Below are 15,416 nucleotides of genomic sequence, written 5' to 3'. Positions count from 1 at the left end.
GGTCTTGTGCCTAGTCTTGGGCTTCCAACCTCCCATGTTGGGTGAAACTGATGGTCTCGTTTCGGACTTCCTTCACCTGATGTTGGCATTCAAGCTCCTTGTTGGGTGAAGCTGATGGTCTCGTCTCGGACTTCCTTCACCTGATGTTGGGCATCCAAGCTCCTTGTTGGGTGAAGCTGATGGTCTTATCTCGGACTTCCTTCACCTAATGTTGGGCCTCCAAGCTGCCTGTTGGGTGAAGCTGATGGTCTCGTCTCGGACTTCCTTCACCTGATGCTGGGCCTCCAACTGGCAGAGCTTCATGGCATAGATATTTCGGCATAGTGTTGGGAGAGAAGAGAGAGCTGAAGTCCCCCCTTCTACTTGTGAATGATTGATATTTATAGGGGAATGAGTAGTTGAGGTGGAGAGGAAAGGTATGGGCTCTTCCCTAAAATCGGGGTGTCAACCCCTACTTTCTGCTTACTGACACTCCTAGGATGGGGGGGCTGACAGAGTTGGTACGTGACAGGTGTCACAACGTTGTGGTCTGATTCGGTTGGTGAAGGGTCAAGAGACAGGTGTCGCACATCCGAGCTTCCCTTTTCCTTGAATTGCTCGTGGCCATGCCGAGGAGCCATGCCTTATGTCGGAACTTGACACTTGGCATGGTTGGTGAGATTTCTCCTTGATTGGTGCTCCATGTTTCTTCATGACGATTGCATGTGCGTGGCCTTGGAGGTCGAGGCTTTAGCCTTGGAGCTCGTGGTCATGATCCTTAGAGGTCGAGAGTTTTAAGCTTGGAGGTCGAACTCTTGTTCTTGGGGGTTGAGGCTCTTGATTCCTTTGGATTATGTTTCCCTGATAGTCAGGTCACGATATGCTTTTGTCTTGCCATCCAAGATGGTGAATCAATCATATGGTGACCGTCCAAGACTTGAGAAGTGGCGATCCAAGGTTGAAGACTTGGATTACCAAAGTGAGGCATCTCGCTAGCCATGGTTATTTCCATCCTATGGTTATCTTTTCTTTCTCGATGAAAGGTTTAAGTGCGTTGAAAGGTCAGAGTCCTACGTGGACTCTTTGACATTTCAACGCGTCCTACGTGGAGTGGGTTGAAAAGTCAAAAGTATTTGTCGAACCAAATTATGACATCAACAGATATAGTTCAAATAAATTGTGTAATAACCTCGTTAGAGGAATAATACGATTCTCGTAGGGAGGATCTCATGATTGCAGTACGACCTCGTTGGAGGAATAATACGATCCTCGTGGGGAGGATCTCATGATTGCAGCAGACCATGCCATCATTTATCTCTCTCTCGTCCGAAAGCATCATTATCTCTCTCTCTCCCTCTCACTCGACCGACACCAGAACAGAGCAAAGGCTCTCTCTCTCTCTCTCTCGGCCGAAACAAAACCAAAAACATAGCAAATCTTCATCAACTCATCTCTTCCACCTCAGGCCACCTCAAGGCACCAGACCACATCCCACGCTTTCGCCTCGTCCTTGCGCAGCTTCCAGTGGCAGCCTTGCACCACAACACGGCCGGCGGCGGCGGCGGAGGACGCAGTCCCGTTTTGAGCTCGTTTTGGTTCGATCTTGATATCTTGAGCTACAGGCTACCAATTCTCTTGATTCTTGGCTCATTGGACTCGCATCAACCTTCTGATCAAGCTCCAGAAAGGACCAGACCTGGGTAGATCATTTTACGTTCATCGGAGCTCGACCTGTTGTGATTGAAAACCAACCCTTCAATCGATATATCTCGAGCTACAGACCATATTTTTCTGTGATTCTTGAACCAGTGAGTTCGCCTTGATTTCCTTAACAACTCTCCAGAAGGAATAGAAGCCTGAAATTGAAGTTTTGACGTCGAAATCAAGCCTTACCGGATTCTGCAAATTTCGCCGGTTTCTGGAAAAATTCCGGCCACCTCGACTGTACTAGGTAATTTCGACCCCTTCCGGTCATTTCCAGCTTACATGCTAGTTAGGAAAGTTGTTAAGCTTGTTGAGATGAAGAGGAGCAGCTTGACCCCGACACCAATGGTGGTGGTCGGCGGCGGCTCTGCCACTAACTCCGGCGGCCATTTCCGGCCAACTACGGGGGTGAAAAATATAGTTTCTGTGCATTTTTAGATTCTATATTTCAATACGTTCATTTCGATATATTATACGCAATTTTTGGATATCGTATGATTAAGTTATGAATTCTTAAGTTTCGATCGATTTCGATCGTTAGATTTGTGATCTGTGAAGTTAGGACCGTCAGATGGACTTGTAGTTTTGATATGATGATCTTATGACTGTCCCAGTGGCTTTGTGTGTTCATGGGCGAAGATCCGACCGTTGGATCTTCGTATAAATGCAAAACAGTGATTAGGGAGGCGATTCGTGAGAATCCGTCCGTCGGATTTTCGTATAAATTTGTGAAGATGTTAGTAAGGACGATTCAGGAAGATCCGACCGTTGGATCTTCGTGATGATTTTTTGAGGGTGATCGTAAAGGCGATCCGTGAGGATCCGACCGTTGGATTGTCGTTTAATTTCGATCCGACCGTTGGATTGTCGTTTGAGTATGTTTTTGAGCTATTGGCTAAGTTAAGGTCATGTGTGATTAGGTGATTGATGGTCTCCCTTGGGTGAACGATTTCGGTGTGTATTGTGTTGAATTGAAGACGCAGCGGGAATATCGAGGTGAGTAAAATCGCACATGGTTCATTTACGAACCGAAATTCAGTGATTGAATTCTATAGTAATTTTGTGAAAACTGTTTTAAGAAAATCAATATTTGTTTTAAATTATATGGACTTGATCGACTACAGTCCATAGGTAAGTAAAATGTATTTAAAGTATAAAAATGAATTTATCGATTTTTAAATGCATGTGAACTATAGTTGGTATTAGTGGTCATTTCTGTGAGGGTGACTACGTATATATATATTTACGTGAAATATATATTGGATGGTGTGGTATTTGGGAAAGTGTGGAATTGATGTGATTGATTTACAATTCCAAGTATTACTCTTACAAAAACATAAATTGTTGTTTATTGTTGAGTTGATTTTGTTGTTGAGTAAAGTGTGCTATTTGAGTTGTGTGGACCAATTGTTCATTAAAGTTGAGTAAAATCATCGTTGTGTCGATGATAAAATCATCGTTGTGTCGATGATTGTGGCATAAAAAAAATCATCGTTGTGTCGGTGATTATCGTAAGACTGAACCTTGTCCCAGGTGGCAGGTTACGATTCAGTTAGAGCTTTAGTGTGTCTGCCATAGTATGACATGAAGAGTAGCGAGTTAGTGTACTCGTGAACATGAATACACCTTAAAACATGAAAGCAATGAGTTAGTGTACTCGCTATCATGAATATACTTTTGAAAATTGAAATTGATTGTGAAATTGTGTTGAGAATTCTTGAGTGGTTGTTCTTGTTTTTTTAAACTGTGCAATTCCTTGTTTACTCATACGAGCTGTCAAAAGCTTACCGGGTTTTGTGTTGTTGCAATCCCGGTACACTATTCAAATTGTGTAGCGGGTAATCCTACAGGACAGGAGAATCAGGGCGGTGATTGTGCGGTTAGAGCATTGTAATAGTTTTACAGCAATTGTAATAGTGAGGTGAGTTAAGCTCATTTGAGCCTCACAATTTGATTTAGTGAGAGTGTGCTGTAATAAATAACTTGAGGATTTGGTTTATTGTAATATTGAGAGGTGTGAAGTGTGGTTGTTTTTGAGAAAAAAATTCATGACGTTATTTGTAGTTGTTATTATTCACGTTTCGATTTTGAATTTATCATTCAAAATTCGGGGCGTGACAAATTGATACACAGCAAACCCCTCTCCTTACAGAAATAAACAAAGAACAAAGTTTTTCGATGAAACAGCATTCAAGTGTTCAGGATTCTCTCTGCAACTCGTGTAGTGTCCTGAAATATATTTCTAGTGTTTGTATTTCTTCGGAAATGGATATTCGCCTGAAAATTATGACTCGACATTCTCTCATATGAACTCTGGCATGAGTTCTCTTTTATAATATGATATTCATTAGTTAGTATCATGCATAGTTTTTCTTTTCTGAGATTATACGCTTTTCTTAAAATCCCAAAATTCCAGGGGATCGAATAATTTGTTAGTTCAGAAAACTCAAAGATCTGTCACTGATAATGACGAAAACAGAACAGGGGACCTTGTTGATTATTTATATTTTTTCTTCATAGTTTTAATGATCTATAGCTCACTAATATTGGATAATACTTTCTTGGTAGACTAACATCATACATAAAATTTCAATGACATTCCACCCCAATTAATGTTCTCATGATCATCACAACAACAGAATGGAGGAGTTTGCAAATTGGTGAAGTTCTGTACGTAATGGCTTTGCACAAATGCATTTTCTCTCTCATCACCATTTTAGGCTTTTGCCTCCAACTGAAATTTGCAAATGTGTCTCCATTTGTGCTGGACTACAGAAATACTATACTGATGAGGCTATTTATTATTGACATATCTATCTGCTTACTGTGGAGCATTTGGTGTCATGATACTCCAAACTAATCAAACAGTAACACAGTCTTTGGTGAATTCTTGATTAGGTTGGAACTGCAGCTTCTATTTGAGAGTTGCTCATCCTATTTCCTTGGATGGCTCGCACTCCTCTTCTGGAGCATCTGTTTCATTACCTTTGCAATTAAGTCATACCAATACTCGAAAACAGTATGTGAAAGTGCAGTTGCAGCTCTTGTTGTAACCTTGGGTGAATTTCAAGTGAAGCTGATCGTAATGAATGGCCGCTTGATGGGAAGTAGTGCAGTTTCCGGACTCGGTCATGCTTATGAGAAATTGAGGGATCTGATCAAGAGGATCCGCTATTCGACAGAGCATGAAACCAAGGAACAGAGCAAGGAGCTACCGGTGTAACACTGTAATTTCTATTTTCTGTAGCTACCACGTAAAAATGAAGCAGCTATTGCAACGAATTTAGACGTGTGATTTGGTAAATACATGCCTTTGCTATGTTTTGTAATAACAAGACCAAGTCTCAAAGTTTTCTTCATGTATACATTAATTGGGGAATTGAGGGCTTAAACAGAGAAATTAATTAGTTTCGCGGAAAAGAGCAGGAAGCTAGCACTATTGTTGAGTGTTGCTACTGGACCGGATGGACCTGACCCAATCTGGCATATAAAAAGGTTGTTAGAACGGGTTAGATCAATGGGCCGACACGACCAAAATATCTAGTCTTGATCAAGAAATTTCTGCTTGTCGTAAAGGCGATGCAACAGTAATTGAGAACTCCCTTCTTTGGTTTGCAGAAATAGTTTCTTTACACGATGGAAATCTTGGAACAGACCTACAATGTGGTAAGGGTTAAGGGAGCAAGTAGTACTCTGGTCTTGTGGGACGGATGATCCCCTCATTGGTCACTGGTGAAGAGAATTCTTCCCTTACTGCTATCCCTTCACTAGAGGAAATTTTTGCAGCTATTAAAACTATGGATTTGGATAGTGCACCGGGTCCAGATGATTTTAGTGGCCACTTTTTTCTGTCTTGTTGGGATATAGTAGGAGCGGATGTGGTTTGTGTAGTGCAATATTTTTTTACTCATGGTGAGTTAACAAATTCCTTTAATTCCTGCCTCATTATTCTGATCCCAAAGGAAGATAATGGAGACTCTATCAAGCAGTTTCGTCCTATTGCTCTTACCAATTTTGTGTTCAAGATAATTCCAAAGATTCTTGCTCTCAGGCTTGCTTCTATTGCCTCTCGTATTATTTCTCCACAGCAACATGCTTGTGTTCCAGGACGCAGCATTATTGATTGTATCATATATGACTACATCAGAGTGCTTTAATATGCTAGACTCAAAGTGTTATGGTGGCAACGTTGCACTTAAGGCTGACATTACAAAGGCTTTTGATACACTCTCATGGGGTTTCCTTCTTCATGTTCTTGAAGCTTTCGGTTTTGATCAGAAGTTTGTGCTTTGGGTGAGGGCACTTCTACATTCAGCATAGCTCTCTCTTTTAATTAATGGAAGGTCTGTATGTTTCTTTTCTTGTGGTAGAGGTGTACGACAGGGTGACCCACTCTCTCCTTTGTTTTTTTGTCTTGCTGAAGAGGTTCTAAGTCGTGGTCTCTCAGAGCTTGTCCATATGGGACGGTTACGTCTTATTTCTGCTCCTTGCAATATTCAGGCTCCTTCCCATGTGTTGTTTGCAGATGATGTTATTATTTTTTGTAATGGAGGGTAAGCGTTTAGGTCTTCCACAGTTTCGCATTCGCTAGTTTGTTTTTTGTGTGTTTGATATTTACTAGAGAGGTTTTGGCTTAGTCCCCCTCTCCTTGTATCTCTTTTAACTTCTTTAAATAAATTTTGAGGCGTTAAGGAGGTTCATTGCCTTTCTTAACCCTCTATTCAGCCAAAAAAAAAAAAAGGAGCAAGTAGTACTGCCTGTGATGAAGAGTCCTCTCTGGCGGAAACAAAGTTAAAGCACAGCTGCAATGTGCCTTCAGACAACCCAAAACGAAGAAGTGTCGTTGTAAAAAGGGCCACAAAGGGGTCAGACGAGGAGAGGAGGCAACGGAAGAACTTCTAGAGGGATGTTCTCCCTGGTATTGCTTGTTTGTCAAGAAATGAGGTGACTGAGTATCTTCTCCATCGCTATCTACTACTGGTACTGTGCAGTTAGTCAGCCCCAGATGGATCAGCAGCCACAAGAACTGGAGGAAACAAGTGTAGCAATGATTGGTTGGGGTAAGAGGACAAGGCGTCCACGGCGGCAGAGATATCTGATTAATAGTTGTCCTGTTTCTCGAAAATAAGCAGGGAATGTCAGACCTTTCTTGAGTGGACTTGTATGATTAGTAATTAAGTTTATAGGAGGATTTGTTGAAATGAAGAGTGTAAAAGGGCTGTTGCTATACTTTGTTAATTTTCAAACATTGGCCGGGTATGATTTGGTTCCGTAATAGTTTCCATGTTTGCGGGGAAATTTTCAAAATGTACAAGCGTTGGTTGCCCTTGGTTTTACACCGAAATGCAGCACCCATCAAATGGGAAGAGTGGAATGACGAAAGTACCGTGGTGTTTCGGGCGAGTTCACTAAAGAACGATCGTATTCGTTTTTTTGAAAGGGATAATAAGGATCATTTTCTTGCATTGACGAAACTAGCAGTTGCGGGGAAAAGTCCAGTCGTCACCCTTCATTTAGCAAAGAAGCAGCACCGATAATGGAAACATGAAATGATGACAGTGCCCTAAACCCTAAACCCTAAAACCCCCGCGCCTTTAGTTCACCAATTGGGAGATCAGTATTTGTGCAATGCCATGAAATGACGACGGCCCCATTAGAGATCCAGCATTTGGATTCTTTTGGATTCTTCGACAAAGTACAAACTAACTGGGGTTGGTAATAAAAAATGAAAACATGTGGTCAGTTTCGTCATTTAGTCTTGCAAATCTCTACTATTAGATTTCTGGGCCGGGGGGTCCTGCCTTCCCCCCTTTGCCAAAACAAAAACAAAAAAAAGATTTCTGGGCCGTACATACAGAGGAATACAACCGAAATAAGCAGAGGAATACAGCAAGACAAAGAGCTCTGGGGAAAGCTGTAATGCCGGACATCACTTCTATTACCTCTCAGCGTCTGCACATGTGAGTATATCTATACACATCTACTAGTCTTTCTGTTTTCCATTGTTCAATTTTGTTTATCTGCTCCTGTACTGCTAGTTTTCGTTTTCTTTTCTTCTAACGAAGAAAGGCATCATCATTGTTGTTATATATTCTTGGAATCTCCTTAGAAACTTACTTATCCCTTATAGTTCTTTCTTCATGATAAGCAAGTGATGAGTCGTTGTGGACTGTGTCAAAATTCCCCAAACCATACTGATTACTCTGAGTCAGAACAGAAAAAAATTACTGTAGAAGTAGTGTAGACTGACTTTGGAAGGCTATAGTTCCTAAACCAGCGGGAATATGGAGCTTAAAATTTGCAGGAACTTAGACCTGCATGTCTCACATATACCTGAGAAACAGTTTTAAATTTTGTGTCCTTTAGCTTACACAATAGCCAACCAAGTACACCAATATCATAATCAGCTTACAGCAGAATCTGTATAATAGAACGGTAAATTTGCATTTTCTACTCAGATTTAATTGGAGTATGAAATTTTATGGGAAGAAGGGGAAATATGTGTAGTTTCTGTTCCAGGTGGTTTCATTCTTTTCAATCTTCTGGATTTGGAGAAATAGCAGTTTGAGACTTTGAGTGACTATAGGTCTGCAGCAGTTTGCAGAACAATTTATCAAATTTGACAGGCGACCATTTTCACTTAAGTGGAAATTGGCTAACCTACTTTATATGGATGGAAAGCTCTATGAGTGTACTCTCTAGCTTAAGTGGAATCACTCCATTCAGACTTTTTTATCTCGGGTTGTGAGCATTTGAAGAAGGAATGGTGAATGACGAAAATTTCTGATCTCGTTATTTCTTGTCTAGGATGATTTGGAAAGATTTTTGCGCCTTAACTGCTTAGTATTTTTTTATATAGTCTTCAATTCCACCTGATTAATCCTCTCGTCACCATATATAACCACAGCATAAATATGGAGAGAGCTGACCACCAGAATGCCAATGGAAGACTACAGAGGTCAGTACAAATTAATCTTTAATTCGATCGTTTTCAATTTTCTGTAGTCCAAGTTCAATTCATTAGTGTCTTGTTAAGCTTTCATCAAGTTAGATTCATCAAATACTCTAGACAGCCTGGTCAGATACTAATAAGGATCTCAGTTTTTGTTATTGTAGTCACTTATATTTTTTGCTGAAGCTTAAGAAATAGGGAAGAAAAATGGACTGGTTCTCGGAATCTCGGGAGATGTCAAAAAGTCTTTTTTATCAACTGTTTTTGGTATTATATTATATTTTTGGAAGCAAAGATCGTACGTAAAATCCAATATTCTCTTCTTGATGTCTCATAATCTAACAGTTATGATTGATTTTTCATCTCTTAATGATATTGAAGACCATGGGAAGTCCCATCTAGTTGGGACAGGGGGCCTCTGTTTCTAACATTATTCTTCTAACTTTCTAAGTTTCTTTTTATCGATCTTCAACTTACTGATACCCAGTCTTTAACTAGTTTAATTGATATAGTTATAAATAAAATTCTAAATTAATTTCTCTTTCATAAAACCAGCACAACGAGGGAGAGTGCTCCTCCGGGATATTCTATAGTGACATTGCTGCCATTGCATACATTCATTTTTGCTCTCATCGGAGTCCTAGGCTTCTGCCTCCAACTCAAGTTTCCAGATGCGTCTCCATTTGCGACCGCCTACGGCATTGTGATGATGAACTTCTTCATTATTGAGACATGCTTTTATATCGGCTCTTTAGTTGTGGTGGGAATCATGGCCACTCGCAATAATACAGATTTCGAAGATCTGATGAACAAAATTAGCCTCTTACTTGGAAGTCTGTCCCTGATTTTAGAGTTGCTCGTCCTTATTCCACCTTTCGGATGGATCGCACTTTTCTTCTGGAGCATCTGGCTCTTATGCTTCCTGATTAAGTATTACTCTTGACGCAGACGGATTTGATCGGATTGATAAATTAGGTTTACCAGCAATAAACCTAAGCAAAGATTCTGGAGTCCACCAGAGATAAAAAGAGAATAATCTCAAATTTATTGATAAAAGATAAAATGATAGGTTTGCCGTCGCTTAAGGCGGCTTAAATAAGAGAAAATAAACCCTAGGGCGACTAACAATGAAACCCTAAAGCCCATGGGTAAAAACGAAAACAACCCGAAAATAACTAGGAAAACCAAAACGGGTAAAAATAGAAAAACGCATTTTTGAGGCCCTAAACGACCCCGAAAGCCCGAAAAAGGTCACACGTCGTGGCATAGCGACGAGTTTGATTTCTGGCGCGATTCCCTTTCCGGAAAGGTATGGTGCGTCCCAATCGGACTCCGAGAAGCTGTTTCGCGTCTACTAGTCACTTTTCGTTTTCTTCCTTTAACACGATCTAACTGCTCTTCAAATTTAGTTGCCATCTGTTCTGCATCAGTCTCCTCCACTTCCGAAGAACTCGACCCCGAGTTCTCTTCAGGATAAAGAGCCTCATCTTCACGAAACTCATGCAGATCAGCAACATTGAAAGTGTTAGAGATGCCCATCGAATCTGGAAGTGCAACAACATAAGCATTATCATTGATCTTCTTCACCACTTTAAAAGGACCATATTTTCTGGGCTTCAGCTTGTTATAGGTACCAACAGGAAATCTCTCCTTCCTCAGAAACACCATCACGTCATCACTTTCCTGGAACACTTTAACTCGTCTATGCTTGTCAGCTGCAGCTTTATACTTTGCATTAGTTTGTTCCAGCTTGGCCTTAACTGATTCTCTAACAAACTGCACATCCTTAGCCATGCTCTCAGCAGCAACACTAACACCAGGAACTTTAGGAAGCTGTACCAAATCCACCACATGTCGAGGAACAGCAGTATAAACTAAGGAGAATGGGGACTTCCCTGTTGCACTATGCACAGCACTATTATAAGCAAACTCCACCTGTGGCAAAGCATAATCCCACTGCTTGGGTCTATCTCCACAAACACTCCGAACCATGTTACCCAAAGTTCTATTAGTGACCTCTGTCTGTCCATCAGTTTGAGGATGAGCTGTGCTGCTACGGTTTAAGGCTGTTCCAAACATCCTCCACAACGTAAGCCAAAAATGACTAAGGAATTTCGTGTCTCTATCAGAGGTGATGGACTTGGGCACTCCATGCAAACGGACCACCTCCCTGAAGAACAATTTGGCTATATTGGACGCATCAGCAGTCTTCTTACAAGCAATAAAGTGCGCCATCTTGGAGAACCTGTCAACTACCACAAACACAGAATCCACACCTCTTTGGGTACGGGGTAATCCCAGCACAAAATCCATAGCAAGATCCTGCCAAATATCATCAGGAACAGGTAAAGGAAGATAAAGTCCTGTGTTTTGGGACTGACCCTTAGAAACCTGGCAGGTGTAGCACTTCCTCACGATAGTTCCTGCATCCTTTTTCAACTGTGGCCAGAAATACCTCTCCTCAAGGCTAGCAATAGTTTTGTCTCGGCCCAAGTGTCCGCTCAATCCCCCTCCATGCAGATCTCTGATCAGTTTCTCCCTCAAAGAAGAACTAGGAATACATAGCCGATTGCCTTTGAATAAATATCCGTCGTTCACATAAAAATCTGCAACTGCATTATTGCTACTGCACTTGGTCCAGATCTCCTTAAAATCAGTATCTTCCTCATATAACTCCTTCAAGAGCTCAAACCCTACAATCTCCTGAGCTAAAGTGACCAGCAAGGAAGCCCTCCTACTGAAAGCATCTGCAACCCGGTTAAGAGTACCAGATTTATGCTGAATCACAAAAGGGAATTTCTGCAGAAAACTCACCCACCTTGCATGCATCTTATTCACAGTTTTCTGGCTATTAAGGTACTTCAAGGCTTGATGATCAGTGAACAGTACAAACTCCCTCTGAATCAGGTAGTGCTCCCATTGTCTCAATGCCCGGAACACTGCATAAAATTCTTGGTCATAAGTACTCCACTTCTGACGAGCTTCACTCAGCTTTTCACTAAAGAATGCTACTGGTTTCTTCTCCTGTGACAACACAGCACCTACTCCCACACCACTAGCATCACATTCAATCTCAAAGACCTTGTCAAAATTAGGAAGAGCAAGAACTGGTGCAGTGCAAAGTTTCTCCTTGATTAAGGCAAAACTCTTCTCTTGTTCATCTCCCCACTGGAATTTGCCTTTCTATAAACATTCAGTAATAGGGGCAGTAATAGTACTAAAATTCTTCACAAACCTCCTGTAGAAGGTAGCTAACCCATGGAAGCTCCGCACCTCAGAAACTGTTTTTGGAGCTGGCCATTCTCTTATTGCTCGCACCTTCTCTTCATCAACCTGAATGCCTTCTTCTCCAACCACAAATCCCAGAAATAGCAGTTTGTTGGTACAGAAAGTACACTTCTTCAGGTTAATGTACAGCTTATTTTCCTGTAAAGCTCTCAAAACCTGTTTCAACTGTACCAGATGTTCTTCTTTGGTCCTGCTATAGATCAATATGTCATCAAAATACACTACGACAAAGGAACCAATAAAAGGACGAAGAACCTGGTTCATAAGCCTCATAAAAGTGCTGGGTGCATTAGACAACCCGAATGGCATAACCATCCACTCGAACAAACCATCCTTGCTCTTAAAAGCTGTCTTCCACTCATCTCCTGGTTTGATTCGAATCTGGTGGTAACCACTTCGAAGATCTATCTTGGTAAACACTTTGGAACCCTCCAGCTCATCAAGCATGTCCTCCAAACGAGGAATAGGAAACATGTACTTCACAGTTATCTTATTTATGGCCCTGCTATCAACACACATCCGCCATTGATTGCCCTTCTTAGGAACAAGAAGGACTGGAACTGCACAAGGACTCATACTCTCACGAATGAACCCTTTTTTCAACAAGTCTTCAATCTGCTCCCTCAAAATCTCATTCTCCTTGGGACTCATTCGGTAATGTGGCAGATTTGGCAAACTAGCTCCAGGAACCAAATCAATCTGATGTTGAATGTCTCTCATAGGTGGTAGTTCATTGGGCAACTCATCTGAAATCAACTCTTCAAACTCTCCCAACATATTCTGCACTTCCTTAGGGATTACCACATCTTCCTTTTCTGCAGCCAACAACCCCTTTATCACCACTGGACAGAAAACTTCAGATTCTTTAAAGGCCCTCTCCATCTCAAATTCACTGCTAGACAAGGTCAGGAAACTCTCCCCTTTCTTTCCATCAGATTTCTCAAATTGACACACAGGAGCCATAGCAATTTTATGACTATTCCACATAAACATCATCACATTATCTTTGCCTTTATAAATCACATCCACATCATATTGCCAAGGTCATCCAAATAAAATATGACAAGCATCCATATCAATAATATCACATAGAACTTCATCTTTATAATGCTTACCAATGGATACCGGTACTTTGCAGGAATCAGTAACTCGAACTTGTGGACCTTTCTTGACCCAACCAAGAGAATAAGGTGCTTCATGAGGCTGCGTAGGTAACTGCAAGTATTCCACCAGCTTCTTGGCTACAAAGTTTTCACAGCTCCCATTATCCACAATTAAATTGCACACTTTGTTATTGATGGAACAAAATGACCTGAAAATATTGCGTCGCTGCCCATCTTCTTTAGGACATAATAAGACCCGCTGCAACACAATATTAACCTTTTCAGGAGACTCCTCCTCCGCAAACTCAGCCCCATCATAATCATCATCTCTCCCAACTTCTTCTTCATCCTCATCATAATCATCTATAAGGGCAGTTTGTCTCCTCTCAGGACACACATTAGATCTATGCCCAGGCTTGTTGCATCGATAACAGACATCTGTTGTAGGTCTAGCGTAAGGATTATTAAGCCTTTGGTTCGGTGCCCTGGTTTGAACACCACTAGAACTGTTAGAACTGCCAGCCCCTTTAAAAGGAGGATTGGAAGCCCTAAAAGCGTTTTCTGATCTCTGCAGTGTGGTTTTACTCTTGTCAGTTGAGGAGTTTACCAAATCTGTGCTCCTTGGTAATTATATCTCTGGAAAGAAGAAGCTCGTGAAGGCTTCTCTAACAACTCTGCCTTCAATGCTAGGTTTGAAGCTTCGGCCATAGTATGAACAGTTTGTAACCCAATTTTCTCCTGAATGGAAGGCTTCAGCCCACTGACATAACGAGCCACCTTCTGGCCTTCAGTTTCCCCTAGTTCATTACGCTCTGAATAGCGTACGAACTCAGCCGTGTAATCAGCCACTGGCCTAGTTCCCTGGACACATTCAATATACAACCTGTATAAAATCTGCTCATAATCATCTGGCAAGAATCTCTCCATCATCAGCTGCTTCATTCTTCGCCATGTTCTAACACCCTGCTTCCTCTGCTTCTTTCGAGTGTTCTGCAACTTATCCCACCATACTGCAGCAGTACTCTTCAACCTCCATGCAACATGCTTAACCTGCTTGTGTTCAGGCACTTCCATAATTTCAAAGAATCTGTCCACCTGAAGCTGCCAATCCAGGTAATCTTCTACACCCAAGTTGCCCGAAAAGAAAGGAATTTCGGCCTTGACTTTGTAATCCTGGTCAGCTTGCACCTGTTGTTCATGTTGCACAATTTCTTCTTCAGACTCCTCATCTGAAGTATTAACAACAACTTCGCCACGCGGAGCCCTAACTCGCTGGCCTCCTTCCCCGCCTCTATGCCGATTATTGTTGTTGTTGTTGTTCCTCTCACCCAACAATCCACGAATATCTCCGATCTGGTTATTCAAGGAATTGATGGCAGCGGTAAACGCTGTTGTAAGAGCTTCGATATCTGCTTTTGTAACTTCCCCCATTGCTACCAAGGTAAATAGGAGAGACAGGGAAGACCTGCTCTGATACCACCTGACGCAGACGGATTTGATCGGATTGATAAATTAGGTTTACCAGCAATAAACCTAAGCAAAGATTCTGGAGTCCACCAGAGATAAAAAGAGAATAATCTCAAATTTATTGATAAAAGATAAAATGATAGGTTTGTCGTCGCTTAAGGCGGCTTAAATAAGAGAAAATAAACCCTAGGGCGACTAACAATGAAACCCTAAAGCCCATGGGTAAAAACGAAAACAACCCGAAAATAACTAGGAAAACCAAAACGGGTAAAAATAGAAAAACGCATTTTTGAGGCCCTAAACGACCCCGAAAGCCCGAAAAAGGTCACACGTCGTGGCATAGCGACGAGTTTGATTTCTGGCACGATTCCCTTTCCGGAAAGGTATGGTGCGTCCCAATCGGACTCCGAGAAGCTGTTTTGCGTCTACTAGTCACTTTTCGTTTTCCTCCTTTAACACGATCTAACTGCTCTTCAAATTTAGTTGCCATCTGTTCTGCATCAACTCTTCTCTGAACACACTCTACCAAAGTGCAGTTGCACTTCTTGTTGAAGACTATGGAGAATTGAAACAGAAGCTGGTTGATTTGAATCGTCGCTTGATGGACAGTGATGCAGTTGCACCACTTGGTCGTGCCTATCAGACATTGAAGGACCTGATCATCAGGAATGACGGGCGCATGACAGGGCATGAAGCCCAGAACCACACCACTGAGCTACGGCCACCTGTTTAATTTCTATAGCTGCCACGTTCTCTTGATACAGAAAAAGGAAATTGGACGTCTTATTCTGCGATTGAAGGCTGTTGTTGTAATAATTTTGACAAATTTTCAAGCTTAATCTGCTGGATTGAGTTTGTAGTACATTAATTTTGATTTGGGATTTGTGGTTTTAAAACAGAGACATCACTTTCGCAGAAAATAG

The sequence above is a fragment of the Rosa rugosa genome, chromosome 5, assembly GCF_958449725.1.
Source record: "Rosa rugosa chromosome 5, drRosRugo1.1, whole genome shotgun sequence".
Lineage (NCBI taxonomy): Eukaryota > Viridiplantae > Streptophyta > Magnoliopsida > Rosales > Rosaceae > Rosa > Rosa rugosa.
The sequence above is the reverse complement of the archived record's forward strand: the minus strand, read 5'-3'. Positions refer to the sequence as shown.